This window comes from Dermacentor andersoni, chromosome 8 (genome assembly GCF_023375885.2).
Source record: "Dermacentor andersoni chromosome 8, qqDerAnde1_hic_scaffold, whole genome shotgun sequence".
NCBI lineage: Eukaryota > Metazoa > Arthropoda > Arachnida > Ixodida > Ixodidae > Dermacentor > Dermacentor andersoni.
The window spans coordinates 11,584,576-11,605,854 of NC_092821.1; the positions used below are offsets into that span (position 1 = coordinate 11,584,576).

A 21,279-nucleotide genomic window follows, 5' to 3' on the forward strand; every position below is an offset into this window, starting at 1 on the left:
CAATCTGCTCTTTTCTTATCCCTTAACGTTACACCTATCATTCTTCTTTCCATAGCTCGTTGCGTCGTCCTCAATTTAAGTAGAACCCTTTTCGTAAGCCTCCAGGTTTCTGCCCCGTACGTGAGTACTGGTAGGACACAGCTGTTATACACTTTTTTCTTGAGGGATAATGGCAACCTGCTGTTCATGATCTGCGAATGCCTGCCAAACGCACCCCAGCCCATTGTTATTCTTCTGATTATTTCACTCTCATGATCCGGATACGCGGTCACTACCTGTCCTAAGTAGATGTATTCCCTTACCACTTCCAGTGCCTCGCTACCTATCGTAAACTGCTGTTACCGTCCGAGACTGTTAAACATTACTTTAGTTTTCTGCAGATTAATCTTTAGTCCCACCCTTCTGCTCTGCCTCTCCAGGTCAGTGAGCATGCATTGCAGTTGGTCACCTGACTTACTAAGCAAGGCAATATCATCAGCGAAGCGCAGGTTACTAAGGTATTCTCCATTTACTCTTATCCCCAATTCTTCCCAATCCAGGTCTCTGAATACCTCCTGTAAACACGCTGTGAATACCATTGAAGAGATCGTATCTCCCTGCCTGACGCCTTTCTTTATTGGGATTTTGTTGCTTTCTTTATGGGGGACTACAGTGGCTGTGGAGCCGCTATAGATATCTTTCACTATTTTTACATACGGCTCGTCTACACCCCGATTCCGCAATGCCTCCATGACTGCTGAGGTTTCGACTGAATCAAACGCTTTCTCGTAATCAATGAAAGCTATATATAATGGTTGGTTATATTCCGCACATTTCTCTATCCCCTGATTGATAGTGTGAATATGATCTATTGTTGAGTGGCCTTTACGGAATCCTGCCTGGTCCTTTGGTTGACAGAAGTCTAAGGTGTTCCTGTTTCTATTTGCAATTACCTTAGTAAATACTTTGTAGGCAACGGACAGTAAGCTAATCGGTCTATAATTTTTCAAGTCTTTGGCGTCCCCTTTCTTATGGATTAGGATTATGTTAGCGTTCTTCCAAGATTCCGTTACGCTCGAGGTCATGAGGCATTGTGTATACAGGGTGGCCAGTTTTTCTAGAACAATCTGCCCACCATCCTTCAACAAATCTGCTGTTACCTCATCCTCCCCAGCTGCCTTCCCCCTTTGCATAGCTCCCAAGGCTTTCCTTACTTCTTCCGGCGTTACTTGTGGGATTTCGAATTCCTCTAGACTATTCTCTCTTCCATTATCATTGTGGGTGCCACTCGTACTGTATAAATCTCTATAAAACTCCTCAGCCACTTGAACTGTCTCATCCATATTAGTAATGATATTGCCGGCTTTGTCTCTTAACGCATACATCTGATTCTTGCCAATTCCTAGTTTCTTCTTCACTGCTATTAGGCTTCCTCCGTTCCTGAGAGCTTGTTCAATTCTATCCATATTATACTTCCTTATGACAGCTGTCTCACGACGTTTATTCCGCGTCAAAAGATTGGGCGAACCGACCACGCCCACAGCACGGAGCACACTCGAGAGCCAGCCCCACAAGCGATGATGAAGAACCCCATATGAACCCCACATGATGGTGATCATGTACAGATGACAAAGAATAGCTTAGAAAATCCCACACTAATGGCCCCTCGGGCGAGAGCGGCCATCCTGGCCGCAATTCAAAGGGGCGGTAAGCGTCTCGTGAAAGGCTTCATACGGCAAACGTCGACAATCTCAGCGGCGCGGCAGCGGCGGTCATTTGGAACAATAACTGGTTCCACGCGATAGTTAACTGGAGAAGTCTGCTCCAAGACTTTGTAGGGGCCGATGAACCGAAGCTGAAACTTGATGGACAGTTGGCGCGAAGAAAGAGATGTCAAGACTGGAAGAGGGCGAACGACCACAGACAAGGTAGAATGGCGAGTAACCGGTCGAGCGTTGAACGGCGGTATTATATGCAAAAGTCACGAATAGCGAAATTGCGTCCCAGTTTCTGTGATCCGGGTCGATGTACATGGCTAGCATGTCTAACAGCGTGCGATGAAATCGCTCTGTGAGGCCGTTGGTTTGCGGATGGTAACTGGAGGTAGTCTTGTGGGTGGTTCCGGAGGCTCTGAGTACTTCGTCTAGTAGTTGCGAGAGGAATGCTTTTTCACGGTCGCTCAGGAGGACGCGAGGAGCAGCGTGACGCAGTATTAAGGATTGAACTATGAATTCAGCAACTTCAGAGGCTGAGGCAGAACTCACACAAGTTGTTTCGGCGTAGCGTGTCAAGTGATCAACGGCTGTCACAATCCATCTTTTACCGGTGAGAGTCACAGGAAGAGGACCATATAGGTCAATGCCAACAATCTCAAATGGTTGCGACGGACAAGGAACCGGTTGTAGTTGTCCGCATGGAGCTGATGTAGGGAGCTTTCGACGCTGACATAGGGCGCAGGAAGCGACATTCCTCGCTACACTGGCGGCCAAGCCTGGCCAGTAGAAGTGACCTTTGATGCGGTCATAGGTTTTCTGGAAACCAAGGTGACCAACAGTCATGTCGTCGTGAGAAGCCTGCAGGACATGAGCACGTAGAGAGCGTGGCAGGACAGGAACCCAGCGTTGACCGTCAGGGTGATAGACATGACGGTAAAGGACGCGGTTGTCAATCTTAAATTGCGTCAGCTGCCGACGAAGGCGGGCGTTAGGCGGGCGCGAAGCTCCTTGAAGGTAGTCTATGATGCGCCGACAGTAAGAGTCGGCAAGTTGATGAAATTGGAAGGGTTTGTTGTCGTGTGCTGGCATCTCGTCGACAGTGGCCAACAAGAAAGCATCTGAGGAGGGATCGAGCGAAAGCTTGCCACGGATGGTAGTTGGAGGTCCATTGCATGGTGTCGTAGGAAGCGGACAGCAAAAAAGCGCGTCTGCATCTTGGTGTATTTTTCCGCACTTGTAGGTAATGGTAAAGTCGTATTCTTGCAAACGAAGAATCCACCGACCAAGTCGTCCAGACAAGTTCTTCAGCGTCGATAGCCAGCATATGCATGATGGTCTGTAAGGATCGTAAAGTGGCGGCCGTGAAGATAAGGTGGAAACTTCTGCACAGACCAAATGATAGCTAGACATTCCTGCTCCGTGATGGTGTAATTCTTTTCGGCGTTTGTTAGAACGCGACTTGCGTATGCGACGACCCTCTCACCTAAAGTGTCGTCTCGCTGTAGGAGAATGCCACCAATTCCGTGACCACTAGCATCCGTATGCAGGAGGGTAGGAGCAGCTTCATCAAAGTGGCGTAGTACTGGTTCACATGTGAGAGCGCGCTTCAGATGGGCGAACGCAGATTCACATTCGAGAGACCACACAAAGGGAACATTAGAACCCAGTAATTTGTGCAGAGGTGACGCTATTGAGGCGAAGCCCCGTATGAATCGGCGAAAATAGGAAGCGAGGCTTAGGAAACTACGCAAATATTTGGTCTTTTCGGGACGAGGGAAGTGCTGAACTGCCGAAACCTTGTGAGGATCAGGACGAATGCCATCTTTGCTCACAATGTGACCTAGAACTTTGATCGTCTTGCTCGCAAAGTAGCAGTTCTTGGTGTTTAGCTGAAGTCCAGCGTTGGCAAGGCACCTGAGAACTTCATCCAGACGTTGCAGGTGCTGAGAGAAGGTTGACGAGAAAACAACAATATCGTCCAGATAGCACAAGCAAGTCTTCCACTTCAGGCCACGAAGAACGGTGTCAATCATGTACTCGAACGTTCCGGGCACATTGCAGAGGCCGAATGGCATGACATTAAAATCGTAGAGCCCATCTGGTGTTGAAAACGCTGTTTTCTCCTTGTCGTCCTCATGCATAAGTATCTGCCAGTAGCCGGAACGCCGATCGATGCTGGAGAAGTACTCGGCACCCTGCAGGGAATCCAAGGCACCGTCTATTCGCGGCATAGGGTATACATCCTTGCGTCTGATCTTGTTAAGTGCTCCGTAGTCGACACAAAATCGAACAGAGCCGTTTTTTTCCGAACCAAAACAACAGGAGAAGACCAAGGGCTAGCAGAGGGGCGTATTACATTTCCTTGGAGCATGTCGGTGACGTTGTCGTCAATGACTTTCCTCTCGGCTAGCGATACGCGATGTGGTCTACGGCGCACGATGGATGTACCCTCTGTCTCTATCCGATGCGTCGTAATCGAAGTCTTTCCCAACGAAGCTGAATGCGCGTCACAGGTAGCTTCATGCTTTTGGAGCAAAGCAAGCAATTGTTGTGACTGCGAAGGTGTCAGGTCGGAACTGATGGCAGCTGCAAGAGCTGAAGGAGATGCGGCCCGTCCGGTACAATGACCTTCAGAGGAAGCTGGTTTAAAGGAAACGACAGACATACACTCTGATTCAGTGGCGCAAGCCAATGTAGTGCCTTTAGGGATGAGAATCTTTTCGGATGTCGGGTTTGTAGCGTAGAGAAGTGCAGAGCCATGATCAAACCTAACGAGCCCAGATGCAACGGCTATCCCTCTTGCAACACAGCGTGCAGATGGTAATACGAGCACGTCGCCGCAGTCAATCACATCAGACGTGATAGTAACGATGCTTTGATGGTGAGGAGGTAGCGCGGTATCTTCTGCAGCAAGCAAGTGAATGGGTACGTCATCTGCATGAAGTGAATAGGTCGTGTCGGTCAAGTGGAGAACGCGTTGCCCACAGCATATGGAGGCGGAGGTGGTAGAAAGAAAATCCCGTCCCAATATGAGCTGCTGGGCACACAATGCGCCCAATATATATATATATATATATATATATATATATATATATATATATATATATATATATATATATATATATATATATATATATATATATATGCATATCACATGGCATCTGATGTATTCCGTAAGTACCTGACAAATCTTCTTCGACCACACTTGACTAGTCCTCCCAGAGGCATTATTTTTACTTTCGCTAGAGTTATGCTTTGTCCGCGCAACCTTGAGCGATCGGAAAGCGCGTTTTCCCCTCTTGGCCGGCGGACAGGGGAGGCTTCGTTCCGGCCGCGAAGCTCTCCACATCTCTGTAAGGTGCCTTGTGGTGGTCTCGTGCTGACGATGCCCTCTCGGTGAGCGCATATTTCCCCCCTCATCTTTTAAGAGTTTCATTACATACAAGCATTTGTCTCGCAAATCAGATTTTTTTCAAGGGAATTTTCCACGTCTCAGTAATTTCTCTCGTCGTATTCGAGTGCTGATTGCCGTGTTATAGTTTGTTAACGAAGCTTTCCTTCAAGTCTAAATATTTTAAGGCAGTTTTCCTAGCCTCTAAAGCCGCTCGAGTCCGCTCTTCTCCTCGAGCGGCCATTTTCCCTAGAAAGTATGCCTTCCAACCACTCGGAACCGACTATCGCGGACAACATGAGTCTCTTTCCACGTAAGTGTAAGGCTCGGAGCAGGAGCTGTGGCGCTTGAAAGTAGCCTGGGGCCTGACGAACCAACCGACTGAGCTATCTTTCCGGGCAACATCGAAGGGTCAGGAGTTCAAATCACCTGTTATGTTCCTTTTTTTTCGCCCCTTTTTCTTTCTTTTTTTCTTTCTTTTAATGTCTTTTCCTTTATTTTATCACTGCACGGGAACCCTCCTAAAAAAAAAAGACGTATATCTTCAAATATGTATGGCCTCACATGTGCAGGTCATAAATACCAGGTTCTCTAGCCGAGTGCCATCCATGCGGTATAACCGAGCTCAGATTGGTCCACCTTGACTGATCAAATAGGGCACCACTGTAGGTTAAATGAGGCGTACAACTCCTGCGGGACCCGCCGTGGTTGCTCAGTGGTTATGGTGTTAGACTGCTGAGCACGAGGTCGCGGGATCGGACCCCGACCACGGCGGCCGCATTTCGATGGGGGCGAAATGCGAAAACACCCGTGTACTTAGAATTAAGTGCACGTTAAAGAACCCCAGGTGGTCGAAATTTTCGGAGTCCTCCACTACGGCGTGCATAATCAGAAAGTGGTTTTGTCCCGTTAAACCCCATAAATTAATTTTTAATTTAACTCCTACGGGGACGGTAGAGTATCCGTCTCCAGTGCAAGAGGACCGTGATTCAAATCCCGGTGCCGCGCAATTCTCCACCGGAAAATACAAAAAAAAACGTGTGTTGAGAAAATTGCACAAACAGGCCTGGAGTGCGGCCTGATCCCGGTGACAAGTACCGGTAACGCACTCTCTCACCAGAGCAGGATTGGCCACCCTGGTGCATTACTTGGCCACAACCTCCTATATGAATACAACAATCGAACCCCGGCCCTCAGTCCCCAGCAGCCGCGAAGCAACTGACCACGGCGGCGGTCAGATCTGTGACGCTGCAGCGGGTGCTAAGAATACCTGGCTCCGGACAGGCCGCCATTGGAATCTGAACCTGGCAACGTTTAACGTTAGAACGCTACCTAGTGAGGCGAGTCTAGCAGTGTTATTGGAGGAACTAGAAGGTAGTCAATGGGATATAATAGGGCTCAGTAAGGTTAGGAGGACAAAAGAAGCATATACAGTGCTAAAAAGCGGGCATGTACTGTGTTACGGGGGCTTAGCGGAGAGACGAGAACTAGGAGTCGGATTCCTGATTAATAAGGAAATAGGTAGTAACATACAGGAATTCTATAGCATTAACGAGAGGGTGGCATGCCTTGTTGTGAAACTTAATAAGAGGTACAAAATGAAGGTTGTACAGGTCTACGCTCCTACATCTAGTCATGATGACCAGGAAGTCGAAAGCTTTTATGAAGACGTGGAAACGGCGATGGGTAAAGTCAAAACAAAATACACTATACTGATGGGCGAGTTCAATGCCAGGGTAGGCAAGAAGCAGGCTGGAGATAAGACAGTGGGGGAATATGGCATAGGCTCTAGGAATAGCAGAGGAGAATTATTAGTAGAGTTTGCAGAACAGAATAATGTGCGGATAATGAATACCTTTTTCCGCAAGCGGGTTCGTCGAAAGTGGACGTGGAGGAGCCCGAATGGTGAGACTAGAAATGAAATCGACTTCATACTCTGCGCGAACCCTGGCATCATTCAAGATGTAGACGTGCTCGGCAAGGTACGCTGCAGTGACCACAGGATGGTAAGAACTCGAATTAGCCTAGACTTGAGGAGGGAACGAAAGAAACTGGTACACAAGAAGCCAATCAATGAGTTAGCGGTAAGACGGAAACTAGAGGAATTCCGGATCAAACTACAGAACAGGTATTCGGCTTTAACTCAGGAAGAGGACCTTAGTGTTGAAGCAATGAACGACAATCTCATGGGCATCATTAAGGAGTGCGCAATAGAAGTCGGTGGTAACGCCGTTAGACAGGAAACCAGTAAGCTATCGCAGGAGACGAAAGATCTGATCAAGAAACGCCAATGTATGAAAGCCTCTAATCCTACAGCTAGAATAGAACTGGCAGAACTTTCTAAGTTAATCAACAAGCGTAAGACAGCGGACATCAGGAACTATAATATGGATAGAATTGAACAGGCTCTCAGGAACGGAGGAAGCCTAAAAACAGTGAAGAAACTAGGAATAGGCAAGAATCAGATGTGTGCGTTAAGAGACAAAGCCGGCAATATCGTTACTAATATGGATGAGATAGTTCAAGTGGCTGAGGAGTTCTATAGAGATTTATACAGTACCAGTGGCACCCACGACGATAGTGGAAGAGAGAATAGCCTAGAGGAATTCGATATCCCACAGGTAACGCCAGAAGAAGTAAAGAAAGCCTTAGGAGCTATGCAAAGGGGGAAGGCAGCTGGGGAGGATCAGGTAACAGCAGATTTGTTGAAGGATGGTGGTCAGATTGTTCTAGAGAAACTGGCCACCCTGTATACGCAATGCCTCATAACCTCTAGCGTACCGGAATCTTGGAAGAACGCTAATATAATCCTAATCCATAAGAAAGGGGACGCCAAAGACTTGAAAAATTATAGACCGATCAGCTTACTATCCGTTGCCTACAAAGTATTTACTAAGGTAATCGCAAATAGACTCAGGAGCACCTTAGACTTCTGTCAACCAAAGGACCAGGCAGGATTCCGTAAAGGCTACTCAACAATAGACCATATTCACACTATCAATCATGTGATAGAGAAATGTGCAGAATATAACCAACCCTTATATATAGCTTTCATTGATTACGAGAAAGCGTTTGATTCAGTCGAAACCTCAGCAGTCATGGAGGCATTACGGAATCAGGGTGTAGATGAGCCATATGTAAAAATACTGGAAGATATCTATAGCGGCTCCACAGCCACCGTAGTCCTCCACAAAGAAAGCAACAAAATCCCTATAAAGAAAGGCGTCAGACAGGGAGATACGATATCTCCAATGCTATTCACAGCATGTTTATAGGAGGTATTCAGAGGCCTGGAGTGGGAAGAATTGGGGATAAAAGTTGATGGAGAATACCTTAGCAACTTGCGATTCGCTGATGATATTGCCTTGCTTAGTAACTCAGGGGACCAACTGCAATGCATGCTCACTGACCTGGAGAGGCAAAGCCGAAGGGTGGGTCTAAAAATTAATCTGCAGAAAACTAAAGTAATGTTTTACAGTCTCGGAAGGGAACAGCAGTTTACAATAGGTAGTGAGGCACTGGCAATGGTAAGGGAATACATCTACTTAGGACAGGTAGTGACTGGGGATCCGGATCATGAGACTGAAATAATCAGAAGAATAAGAATGGGCTGGGGTGCATTTGGCAGGCATTTTCAGATCATGAACAGCAGGTTGCCATTATCCCTCAAGAGAAAAGTTTATAACAGCTGTGTCTTACCAGTACTCACGTACGGGGCCGAAACCTGGAAGCTTACGAAAAGGGTTCTACATAAATTGAGGATGACGCAACGAGCTATGGAAAGAAGTATGATAGGTGTAACATTAAGGGATAAGAAAAGAGCAGATTGGGTGAGGCAACAAACGCGAGTTAATGATATCTTAGTTGAAATCAAGAAAAAGAAATGGGCATGGGCAGGACACGTAATGAGGAGGGAAGACAACCGATGGTCATTAAGAGTTACGGAATGGATTCCAAGGGAAGGAAAGCGTAGCAGAGGGCGGCAGAAAGTTAGGTGGGCGGATGAGATTAAGAAGTTTGCAGGGACAACATGGCCACAATTAGTACATGACCGGGGTAGTTGGAGGAGTATGGGAGAGGCCTTTGCCCTGCAGTGGGCGTAACTAGGCTGATGATGATGATGATGATGACAGGCATGCTTTTTGACTTGCTGAAATAATCGTTAATGAATATCATGTTTGCATGTCATATGTTTGCATCTATTCTCCTATTTGCGCATTCAAATTACTCTTCAACTCTAATGTAATTGTACGAGGTGTGAGATCCTGAAGAACAGGGATTCTGCATGTCCGGCAGGCGGGCACGCGTGAGCGCTTATGCGTGCACGCGAAGTGACTGATATTGTGTGGCACTCTCCCCCTTGTACCTGTAACATAGCGTCTACTGAGGACGTAACATTCAAAATAGGAAACAATATGCAATATACCTGATACGCACGGCAGTCTCGCGAGTTCCTATTTCTCAGCAATGTTAATCAAATTTTATGTTCTATTTACGGTCCATCAATAAAAATATGCTAAACTATTCCCACACAGTAATCTGAATGCACAAAATGCCATCTGGCTAACGGCGGGAATAGCACATTTGAGCCTTACACTAATATTCAAGAAATGTTGTGAATATCCAGCAGAGACATTTATACCACATCGTTTCATCGTAAAAAGAAGGACTTTTGACAGTATCATCAACGTTATTTTCACGTAAACTAGAGCAATCTTAACCTCTATTGGAGGTCTTGAATCACCAACTGATACAGTTAATGTACCTCTAAGCAATGTTCGTAGTATATGGGCACACTAGGTGATACGCACCTGCCGGAGTCACGTGCGTATGCAGGCTCCCCAATTCCAGAATAGAAGGCTATACAATAAAATTACCCACCCGCGCGGACGTATGAAACCACAGAGAAGTGGTTCTCGAGTTCTTGATATGGTGGCCGTGTTTACTGCGAGAATCTGCCACAATTAAAGTAGGTGACGTCGTTGATGGAAGTTCTTTACAGTGCCCGCTCACACTGTGCTGATGGCGAGTGCCATTGAGCAAAGCTATGATTCCCTCCCTTCCTTTTGCTAAAGCATCCGCTGGCTGTCTGGAATTTCAGTCCAGCAATTGTTGCCGGCGTTCCGCAATTTTCATGTCATTATCGTTGCCGTAATAGCACTGGCTGTTGTACTGCGGTCACCATCATTGGTGCATGCGATTGGGGGATCTTGCGCAATATTGCTGGACTTTTGACGCACTTCGGAGGGTAGTATGGCGTGTAAGTGCTGCCGCTGAAAATGATTTCATTCTGGAGGAATTGTTCGTCTACCTGATTTAGTTAGATTTTGCTGATTGCACATATTATCTTATTTACTAACTCAATCAAATTCACCCAGCGTTCATTCTTCGTTTGTTGGTGAGGCTGTTGCACGGCGTACACAGGCTGCTCGCTGCTAGTAGCACGTGGTACCCAACATGTATATCGCTTGTGAAGCACGTTAGGCACTTGACGTCTCGTACACGGCGAAGCACCCACGGACCCTTCTGTCACATCACGTATCGACACCGCTTATTGATGGAAAAGCTTCACCGTAGAGCAAAAGCGCGAATAGAGGCATGGAAGGCCTCCTACCAGTTATGTCTATTTCTCATCTTCAAACTCCACACCACACCATCTCTGGCAGGAAAGGGATTTCGAAAAAAGGGAAGTACCGACGCTACGAAGCGTAAAGACATAGCATTCGACATAAGCTTCTGAGACTTTCCTCGTCCCCTAGGGACGCCCGCCGACATATCTCGGCTGCTAGTTGCAGTTTCATTTTATTTACGACTCCTGACATCACTGGTAACTACATGCGCTGCACATACGACTCTTGATGAAGTGGTCGTCAGCGTTCGATATCTAGGTAGGCCTGCGTGTCCGATACTTACCGTTTTTGTAAAATTTAATAGATAGCATAAATGTTTGCGCGGTTACAACGCCGAAGCCAAGAGCCCAGCAATTACTTGATGAAAGGAAGACTTTCGAACGCACTTTAACTAAATAATTACCACAGGTATACACCGCTTGTATTATGCAAACGGGGATAAGATAGTGGAGCGCATTACGTCATGTTAAGCGTGGCATTTCTGGTTCTTTTTTCAGTAGTGACGAATGCAGGTACCTCTTAAGTCAACTGTAGACGGAAACATCAAGGTACGTTAGTAAATATATAGCTGATATGGCAAGAACGTTGCCTCGTAGGAGGCTCTGTAAGTCCCAAAAACAAAACGTGGATACAAAAGTGTACCTAATGACGCCACCTATACGCTATAGGTGAATCCCACTTCATAGGTTTCACTGCATCTTTTTGGCCCTATTAATTGTTTCGTGATAACGGACTACGTTATAATCTGAAAAGTTCAAACGCTTAGCCTGCTATGTTTTGATAACTTTTCATACGCTAACGTGCGCCAATGGAATACAATATCACCCTCAGGTCACGCCTTCGGCTCGACGACCAACGGGCGATATTCATGTTTCAGGTTAAGGCATTAAGGTTCGTAGGCACAAGTCACTTCTTTTCATCTAATGAAAGAAAATAAAATTCTGAAGAATTTTGGGATTGTCAAGCCTTATTTACCGTCCCTTGGACTGGCCTTCTTATTAGTGAAGTATCATAGAAATCTAAAGTTACCGATCTGGCCAAGAAAATACATGTCCAACTCGCGTTTCCGGCACCCAATTGGGTTGCTTATAGGTATTGGGGCTATAGCGGCAATTATCTGCAAGAATAAGCGTCAACGCAGTCTGCCTATGTTCACAGAAAAGCTGATTCACAGCACTGCGCGACTTTCATTTCACCATTGCCTCAACATTTGAAAAAAAATTTTAAAAAATTATTTGTTGCCATGCGTTGCCCGCACTGCCGTTCCGTGTACGACAAGTGATTATGAAGGTGCCGAAAGTGAGGTGCGCGCCATGGCCCATTTAATATAGAGGATGTGAAAGACTTGGCATGGCCAGAGCATCGGCTGAGTGGGGACTTGGTCCAGCTTTGCCAAGTAGCGGTGTGGGAGGTGTGGTAGAATGGTGATGAGTGTGCTCGAGGGCAGTATGCGGGGAAGGCGTTGGCATAGCCGCCCCACAGCTAGCCGGTTGCGCGTCTGATACGCTTATCAATGCGCATCACGAAGGAGGCTGTGTGTTTGCCTGATAATGACACATGGAAGGACATGGGGGAGGGAGGGCACGCAGTGTTCCGGCCCACTACTTTGATGCATGCACGACGATGCTTTTGACGCTCAGCCCGCAGCACTTTCAGGCATTTAGTCAGGTATGCGGGCGCTAGATTTAGACGATTCAGGAGTTACGGTATCAGCTTGTTTATTACCAGGGACCCCTCATGGCCAGACACCCACTCCGGCAGGGCAAGTAGGGAGGGACGCAGGGTAAGGGGGTGGGGGAGCGGAGACTGCACTTGGGAAGCTGGGGTGCTATGCAGGATGCGCCGAGTTTGGCGAAACTCGGGATCTTCACGAGCTCTGGCGACACCCCAAGATGAAAGCATGAATGGTACCGAGACAGTTTATCTTTCGACAAGCCTCCAGTTTCATTGGTTTATCCAGATTCACTGTGGTTGGCTATCATTCCTTGGGCGTTGCCTTCTAGGCGGTCGACAAACTGGGGCTCACGTGATCATACACTCTAAAAACTAGGAAGGGTATCGCAGGAGTGAAGCTGCCGGTTCACTCTTCAAAGCGTCGTTTTACTCTCGCAAAATGTCGAGGAGAGTGAAATGCATTGTTCACTCTTTCACCAAGGAGAGAGTGAAATGTGCTTTTCACTCTCCCCTTCAGAGAGAGGGAGTGAAAAGACTCTTGCGACAATAGAAAAGAGAGACCCTTGCGGCAATAGAAAACAAAACGTAGCGTAATCTTCTGCTTCAACTGTAGGTGGCTGGCCCCGAACATGGCAATGTATCATTCATGCACGCTGAGCAAAGAACACATCGTTTTGCTTCTAAGAGAACAGGCCGCCGCAGTTCAAAGGAACGCGTAGCGAGCGCTCTACTTTTTCACTCGGAGTGGCTCCACCGCGCGCGCGCGCGCTCAAGATCGCGGAACAACACATCACCGGAGATAGGTGATCGTCCAGCGAGGAAAGGCCAGCCGAGGGAGATCGTGTGTCGGCCATCTCGCGTCGCCACGAAAACACGACAGTCCTTCGTCATGCCTTGGATATAACAACAAATCCTCCACGGTAAGTGAATTCTAACTTAGGTGCACATTCTCCGTATATGTCATGCTATCGCCAGGAAGTCGTCGCTGCGCTTAGCCGACGCGATTGACAAAGGACTAGGCGTACGCGCTGTCTCTCGATGTCAATCGAAAAAGCCAGTCGTCGCGATAACTGCATGTGATTTTATCACTTTGCCGTTGTCCGTAAGAGCTTTAAAAATCGCAAACGCTGCCAGAACTATGGTATGTTCAATAAGACGCCAGGCGAGAGGACGCTTAAAATGGTTAGTTCACCAGCCCGTGATTCCGAGCCTATGCGGAGCGTGATTAGCGTGCGTTTTGTGTGTTTGAATTTTTTCAGTTTGGCAGTCTACTGTGTACGGAACGCTGTTGAACTAAGGAATCACATAACAGAAGGCGTCATTTTGCTAGCAGCATGCTTTCTTTTATAAATAAACCGCGCGCTTGACGGTGTCTCGCGCAGGGGGAATCTGCCACCACTGAAGTTACGTGCAGCACCAGTGCTAGTTAGAAACTTTGCCGCAGGCATTCAGCTGCATGCTGCAAGAGGTCAGTTGGGCGCGTTATCTTGAACTTACTGAAAACGCATGAGGAATCCATGTTTTATGCTGAAAAAAGTATAAACCCCATATAAGCGATCTTGCGCGCGGCAGCTACAAGCGACGCGACGGAGATGGCTGTCGCGTTCGCTCGTCGCCTACAAGTCGTACTCCGTGCGAGCGACGATATTGAGCGACGCCTCCCCGGTGTTGCCGGCATGAGGGCTGCACTCACGCGTGACGCGTGCTTTAGTAATTTACGTTGATGTATTTTACTATAAAAAGTAGCATAAAATATTTCCGGAGGTCTTGCAGTACGTTCTTATCCTTGCATGTATAAAAATTGAATCATTTGCTCGTTCCGCGCGACAATCGGTAGTATTTGAGCGATGTATGTACTAGTACATCCAGTTCCGGCTTCGCGCTATTGGCTAGTCGCTCATAGCACTTCTGGGCGACGAGCGACGATTTCTAGATTTCCAGAACCGAGTCATCTGTTCAAGCGACGGCCCGTTTTGTCGCTCGAAGCCGTCGCTCGTCGCCGTCGCGCACTAAATCGCTCTCACAGTGTTTATCCCTAAGACTGAACTGTTTTTGCTCATGTTGAAATGGTGTGATTATAGGTCTGGTTTTGTCTCCTGTTGCGGTTTTCGTGCATGGTGCGAAACTGAAAGGATGCTTATGGTCTACGAACTCGGTGAATTGTCGAGCAGCTAGTTACGCATCGGCATCGAATATAACGGCTGCTGTGTGGAATTACAATTGCAGGGGCGCTTTGCATACGCTTATTGTTTTGGACATGCCTGTGCATTTGCTAATATGAGTTGGCGTGTCAGAGTTATGTCATATGAACAGCTAAATCAGCCTTCCTCTGGCGGTTACAAGCATAATGTGTGCATTTTGCTATAGCATGGCAGATAAAGATGTGTTTATCGCTTGAATATTTTTAGTAGAGAAATAAAATATCAAAATAAAATGTTGCTTTAATTCCGTGTTACCAGTCTGTCGTACACAGAACAATAGGTTGGTGTAATAAACTAATAACTGCGGTTTAACTGCAACTTTTACATGCCTACAAGAATCTAAAATGCTAGATTTCAAACTGCAGCAGTAGTCGGGTCTGTCAAAAATGAACTCCACTGCGCACCTCATGCATGAAAATAAGTTCATGCCTTTTAGTAAGCTTAGATGCAGGCCGCAGTGAACTTGTTAGTATTGAAATGTGGGTAAGCTTGCCATAACAAGCCTTGTTGCCCCTTTTTATAGGCACATCCATATATCCATTGAGCTGAAGGACAATATTTTCATCCCTACTGAGCATCATGTTTGCAGCTATAATCCTCAAATTAGGGCTTCAGCAGTGGCACAACCAGGGATGGTGCGGGAGCGGGGGGGGGGGGGGGGGGGGCACACTGGGCACGTGCTTAGGATGTGTCACAAGTGGTGTTTGCGATACACCAGACTCATGACAGACCTATGACGTCTGAAAATGACCAATATTCTATTCATGAGCAGGAGTATTCTAACATTCATGAAAAACAAGGATGAACTGTGGTTTATTTGTTTTTTTGCTTAAATCTAAAAATTGAAGTTAGTTTAGTAGTTGACTGTTGCAGTCATTTGGATGTTTTGCATGCATTTCACTAGGAAGACTAAGAGCTAAGACTTTTTTATTGCCATGGCCTTGACTGTCTTCATGTTGTTTTGCACCACGCCCTTGTGTTGACTTTTGCATACGATATTTTTCAGGCACCCGCTTTATATAACGCAAGAAGGCAGCTGCAAGGACACGAGGATGTGAAAGAGCCAGTGCAGCGCGACTTCACGTAGTGCAGAGGAGCCAATGCCAAAAAATCAAAATACATTGGCATGTTATTTGGACAAGAAAACTAGTATGTGGGTATATTGGGTGTACCATTTGACCAAATGTCAACAAAATCAAGATACAGTATGTTACACGAAGATGAAAATTCTCACGTGCTCCAGGCAGCCATCTTAACATGGTATATTTATGTAATGTCTCTGATTGGAAAGTCAAATCAAGTATGCTCTCTGGAGACAAACACATAGCAGCAAGTGTCATTGAAAAGTTAAAAATGTGTTTTAAGAAAGCTGATTAGTTCTGAGAAGTGACGGCTTTTTGTCTTGCCTCTCAACAGATATATCCATGTGATAAAAAAATAGTGGTACAATGAAATTGCATATTTGCTTAGCGACATGATACATACTTGCAATGAGCACGGTGCCTGTGTTTACTATAAAAAGCAACAGCCCATGATTGGTTAGGTTAGGCCCACTACAACATGCAGGCATGGGTGATTGGCGCTTTTTTTATTTCTGTGTCGTGAGGTTTATTGACGTGCGTATAGGTGCAGTGGCACGCAGTATGGCTAGTACAAAAAAGGGGGGGGGGGGCAGATATATGTAGCTCACTGTACACGACACAGGGCAAAGGAAATCCGTGTTCAGTAACTATGTTAAATGCCATGTACGTAAATTTTACAACGCTACTTGTTCGAAGCGCGCACAGGTGCATATTGAAGAAAAGTTTCCAGGGTAGATAATTTAGTTCGTAATTTACACTAAATTTGCTCTAACCACGAGACATAATAATTTGAATATACTGCACGGAAAAACCTAGAGCGAATTAAATTGTGTGTCAGCTTCGTGTGTATACATATAGTCTTTCCTATGCATTAGGTTTTTTGCGTAATGCATTAACAGTTGACAGCCTATCTTATGATGTGTACTCTGTTTACATTACAGTTGTTTATTAGTTTACTCGTTTGTTTTGTGACTGATGAAATGCCGGCATATATATATTTTCAACATTTGACATAACCCTGTATGTTTTGCAGGGACAACCCAGGACGTGCATTTCTCAGCACCCAGTCAACTGCCAAAAGTGACTCAAACACAGGCCACCAGTAAGTGGACATCAGTTGCAATTTCACATTATGCAGTTGGCGGCTGCCTTGTACGGAGGCTTTTTTTTTTAATGAGATGGTGATGTCGTTCCAATGTACATTTTGACCACAAAGGTGCGATCATGTCTCACAGAGGCATATATAGTTGCTATTCTCTGCGAGGGACGTGTTCTCGTGTTTGTGAAGCATTCGTGTTTGGCAGTATTGTCGCCCAATGAGTCGGATATAAACACTAACTCGCCACTGCCGGCAAGTAGTTGCGAGAAACGCATTATGACGCTGTAAAGTTATTTCATTAATTCGAAGGAAAGTTTTGCAGCAGGAAAAAAGGTTGCTATTCCAGGTAAACATGTCTTTTTCTCACAGGTTATTTAGCCAAATTGTGGATGCATGAAATTCGTGACTTATGAATAGATTTTAATTTATTCTTTAGTAATGCTTCTAAAAGAGACTAGAAATAGCATGTGACTACCTCTGCAATCAGCAGACCATACATTTACAGTCATAAGTGGCAGTTCCATGCAGTCTGGCACTTTATATAACCTTTCCTTTCAGCAACATTGGAACTGGTGGCTGCGTTTTCAGAAGGAGAAGTGCACTTGACACTGTATATGAATGTGTGAATTCGGTTTTCTTTGTATGTGTCGGCTCACTGACAAACAGTGCAAAAATCTGTTGTACCATGAGCCTGACGACGCCTTCTGCTGCTAGAAATGCGGCACTTCATATTTTATAGTACTGCATGACATTTAAATCAAAGCTACCACATAAAATGATCAAGAAAACTAACCGCTATTATAGCTGTTTTCCTCAAAGAACGCTTGTCCTTTATGGGCTGTGTTAATCTGAGCTCTCCACCGATGTTTCAGTAGTATTATCCCTTAGTGAGTGAGAGATTGGGGACAATTAATCGTGTTAGTGTTTAAGTGGTGTCCTAATTATGTGCATTTGTTCCAACAAAGTTGTCTAGATTACTTTATTGTGTAGTGTAAAGCTTATGAAACCATCAGCAACTACTGAGTTGCTAACACGCATATGGATTTGTCACTATACAGGTGGAACTCGGCTGTACCACTGCAGTGCTGTGGAAATTTCCTCCACCAGCGGCTTTGCAACAGCTGTTTCGCAGCATGTCGGTATGTGTTAATTTATAATTATGTTGGGATGGGCTAGTATTATGGACCACTGCTATTCTGTATTGTGACAGATCCATATGATAAGGGATGAAATGGGCACAGCGAAAACCTTTGAATTTTTACTATGGTACATAAACAGGCTCTCCTTTTCGTCACTGGAGCAGGAGAGAAGGGCATGCAGGCACTCCTGAATGTACATATATTTCAAAACATGAGAGAGACATATACACACACACACACAATTAAACTAAAGGCAGGGACGTTCCATCTCTCATCTTGAATTGTGCAGCGCAAAAATACAACACAGACCACAGAGAAGCACACATGTTAACAGGTTTGATACACACGTTAGTTCAACAGATTTGATACTTCAAGTGTGCTATTTTACACAAGGGAGAAGGGAAAGGGAGAAAATCTGAAAAAAAAGTGGAGTGGAAAAAAAGGAATCGTGCCAAAAAGCATGAGAAGCATCGCGCAGCCAGGATCACCAGCAGGACATCTAAAAAGCACTCTGATAAAATTACATACAGGACAACCTTACGTATAGTTTGTTTCAATCAACTCAGATCACATGCAGCCATTACTGCAATCAAGTTGTTTCCTTATGTCATATGAGGGAATGATGTGGGCCCAAAAAACTGTTTAGAGCTGAAGGATTATGTTCCATTCTAGCCTCATTGCCTGCTTTTTTATCATATTGTTATCAGCTGCTTATGTTAGGGACAAAAAGTAAGAGTACGAACTGTTTCCCGATTCGCCATTCCACACAACATGTCTTTGTGACTATATGTACATGCAGATGATCCATAGTTGAAAAATATTCAGTACAGTAGAATCTCATTACAAGATGCACTTGGTTGTAAGAGACATCTGAAAATGGTTTGGTTGGTTTTCCGATGTTTGCCACGTTAACAATACTGTATGCAAGAGACACCTTTGTTACTAAGGATGACTTTTTAAGTATTCACTACTTCGAAGGGACACAACCCAGACACATTCACTTTGTGAAACTTGTGTGCTCCGAAGGGCGTAAAGATCACGCAATTCTTACACAAGTCAATCGCGCATGTCTCTTTTAGCATGAACCAGAAAAGGAGGGCAACGAGGACAGTGCAGGGCAGAAAGTGTCCGCAGTTGAAGCTGACGAGCGTCTAAGAGCACCTCAAAGGTACTGCGAGCAACAAGGCTTGCAAAGTGAAGTGTTTAAATTCCAGAAGTTGGGAAGGAAGCTAACACAATCTACAGTCACTAAAAAGCTGTGAATGTCTGCTTTAAAGGGCCCCTAAACCACCGAGGTTGAAATTTAGTTGCGGTGTTGCAGTTCTACACAATAAGGCAATGAACAGGTAGCCACGAGAATTTTTCGAAACGGTGCAGTAATAGTGGAGCTACGTGTGTTTGATTATCGAAAAGTAGTCCCCACTCATTTTACTCTTTCATCTGGTACACGCCATATGGACAGTATCGTCTTTTCCTTGCCTAGTACACCTCCAAATGTTACAGGACAGGCCAACACCAACAAGCTCTGTTGCTGCCGCACTGGCCCGTCGTCCTGCGAGGGGTGGCGCTAATGCAACGGAACTGTATGGTGACTCGTGTTGAAGAGCCTCATAGGGAGACCCTTCTGTTGACGTTTCTGTTCTTTGCCCCCATTGGCTGCCCACAATGGCATCGCGCGCAACGCGACGAGGAAGAAGGAGTGTGTGTATTTGCTTGCAGGCCTTGCCGGCAGTCGTACACTTTCGTTCGACCAATCGACAGCACCGGAAACTGGTGACATCATCAGAGACAGCCTGGTGACGTCAGGACAAACTGGGGGGTGCAGGATAGGTCCAGAGAGGCGCACGGGGTCATTTTCTTCATATTGTGGTGCTCCGGCAGTGCTACGCACTCTGGCATTTGGCTTCGTCGATCGTGACGGCATTCTGATTTCGATACGCGTGTTTACTTGAAATGTTCAAAAAATGTCGAGAAGTGGTTTAGGGGTCCTTTAAGCCACCCTGAGCATTTATTCCTTCAGATATATCAAAACATACTTTAGTGATGATGCATAATAAAGTGATCTAGTCTGGCTCCTCAGTGTCTCAAAATTTTTGGTTTCGAGAGACATGTTTCCCGTGCCTCTTGAATATCTTCTGATGAGGCTTTACTGTAATATACACAAACAATTGTGTAACTCCTCCTGCAAGTATTATTCATTAAGCCCGGTCACTTATGTGCAAAGCTTGTGGTTAAGTCTTGACGTCCGTACTTTTTAGGGCTATGTTTATTAATTCATGCTGTTCTTATTGGTTCTTCGATGCAGGAGACAATGCCTACGAAATTATTGGCCCTGATCATGAGAGCCCTCAAGGGGCAAACAACATCTCTGTTGCAGAAGTGAGCCCGATACCACTTGGAAGTTACCATGACAGATGACACGGCAGCAATAGATACAGAGACTGCCATGTCTACTGCAGCTGCAACAGTGTACGAGGCAAGCAGCAGCGCGTCAGCATCAGCAGCAGTGTCAGAAGGAACCACACCAGGCCTGGTAGAGCAACATGTGTGCTATCACTGATTTTTTTTGTAGTGGATACAACTCATTTGCTCAACATACAAAAGCTGTTCACCACGACTGTGAGCCAGTGTTCTTGTGCAGCAAGTGCAAGACTAAGTTAAGTGTTATAACACAGCACAAACATCACTTTAAGATATGCAAACATATTACAGTTGTTGCCTCCCCAGCCAGCCCACATAGTGACAACAATGTGGAACACATGGTGGGACACACCTCTTCCCCATTAGAAGATAGTAGAGACTCAGTGTTGTTGCTAGATTAACTGGTCTTTGTAGGCAACTAGAAGGACAACACAGGTGTCATAAGATTGTGGTTTATGCTGTTGTTGAAGAGGTAAAATAGAAGTTTGATGCAGCTGAAGTGCCAACTGATATTGAGCAAATCAAAAACAACCACTTGAGAAAGCAACACTATCGAAATTTGGGTATCTATGTGCCGCCAACTCTGGTAAGAATGGCATAGGACAGAAGTGTGACGAAAATCACACAGACACTGCTGTTGCATCACTGGCCACAGTGAGCAGCGACTTGTAGGGCAAGAGAGTCAACTGAAACTAACATTATGATATAGTGTCATGCTCCCATGTGACCACTTTTCAAGTTATTTTGCAAGATACAGCTCAACCTCCAGAAACGAGACTGCAACTTGTCTGTAAAAAAGCTTTCACAAAAAATTATTCATAACACTATTAACATAGCAGTATCTTTTTTTTTGTGTCGGTTCGAGGTTCCCGGCTGTCCATTAATGCAAAAATTGAGGGAAAAAAGAACATGTGTCGTACATACACCTTTTTAACAAGTACGAGGGGG

The 21,279-nt window shown here is 45.6% G+C and overlaps 1 long non-coding RNA gene across 2 annotated transcripts; it reads left to right on the top strand.

Annotated features, from left to right (window-relative positions):
* Window positions 1-13,219: 13,219 nt before the first annotated feature.
* Window positions 13,220-20,739, top strand: LOC129383617 (uncharacterized). 2 transcript variants are annotated; one of them, XR_011896225.1, is made up of 5 exons: window positions 13,220-13,309; window positions 15,597-15,739; window positions 16,706-16,774; window positions 17,830-17,910; window positions 20,216-20,733. It is a non-coding gene; the product is annotated as an uncharacterized lncRNA (long non-coding RNA). The 2 variants fall into 2 exon arrangements; XR_011896224.1 differs by lacking the exon at window positions 13,220-13,309 and having other exon boundaries at window positions 15,271-15,739; window positions 20,216-20,739.
* Window positions 20,740-21,279: the final 540 nt, after the last annotated feature.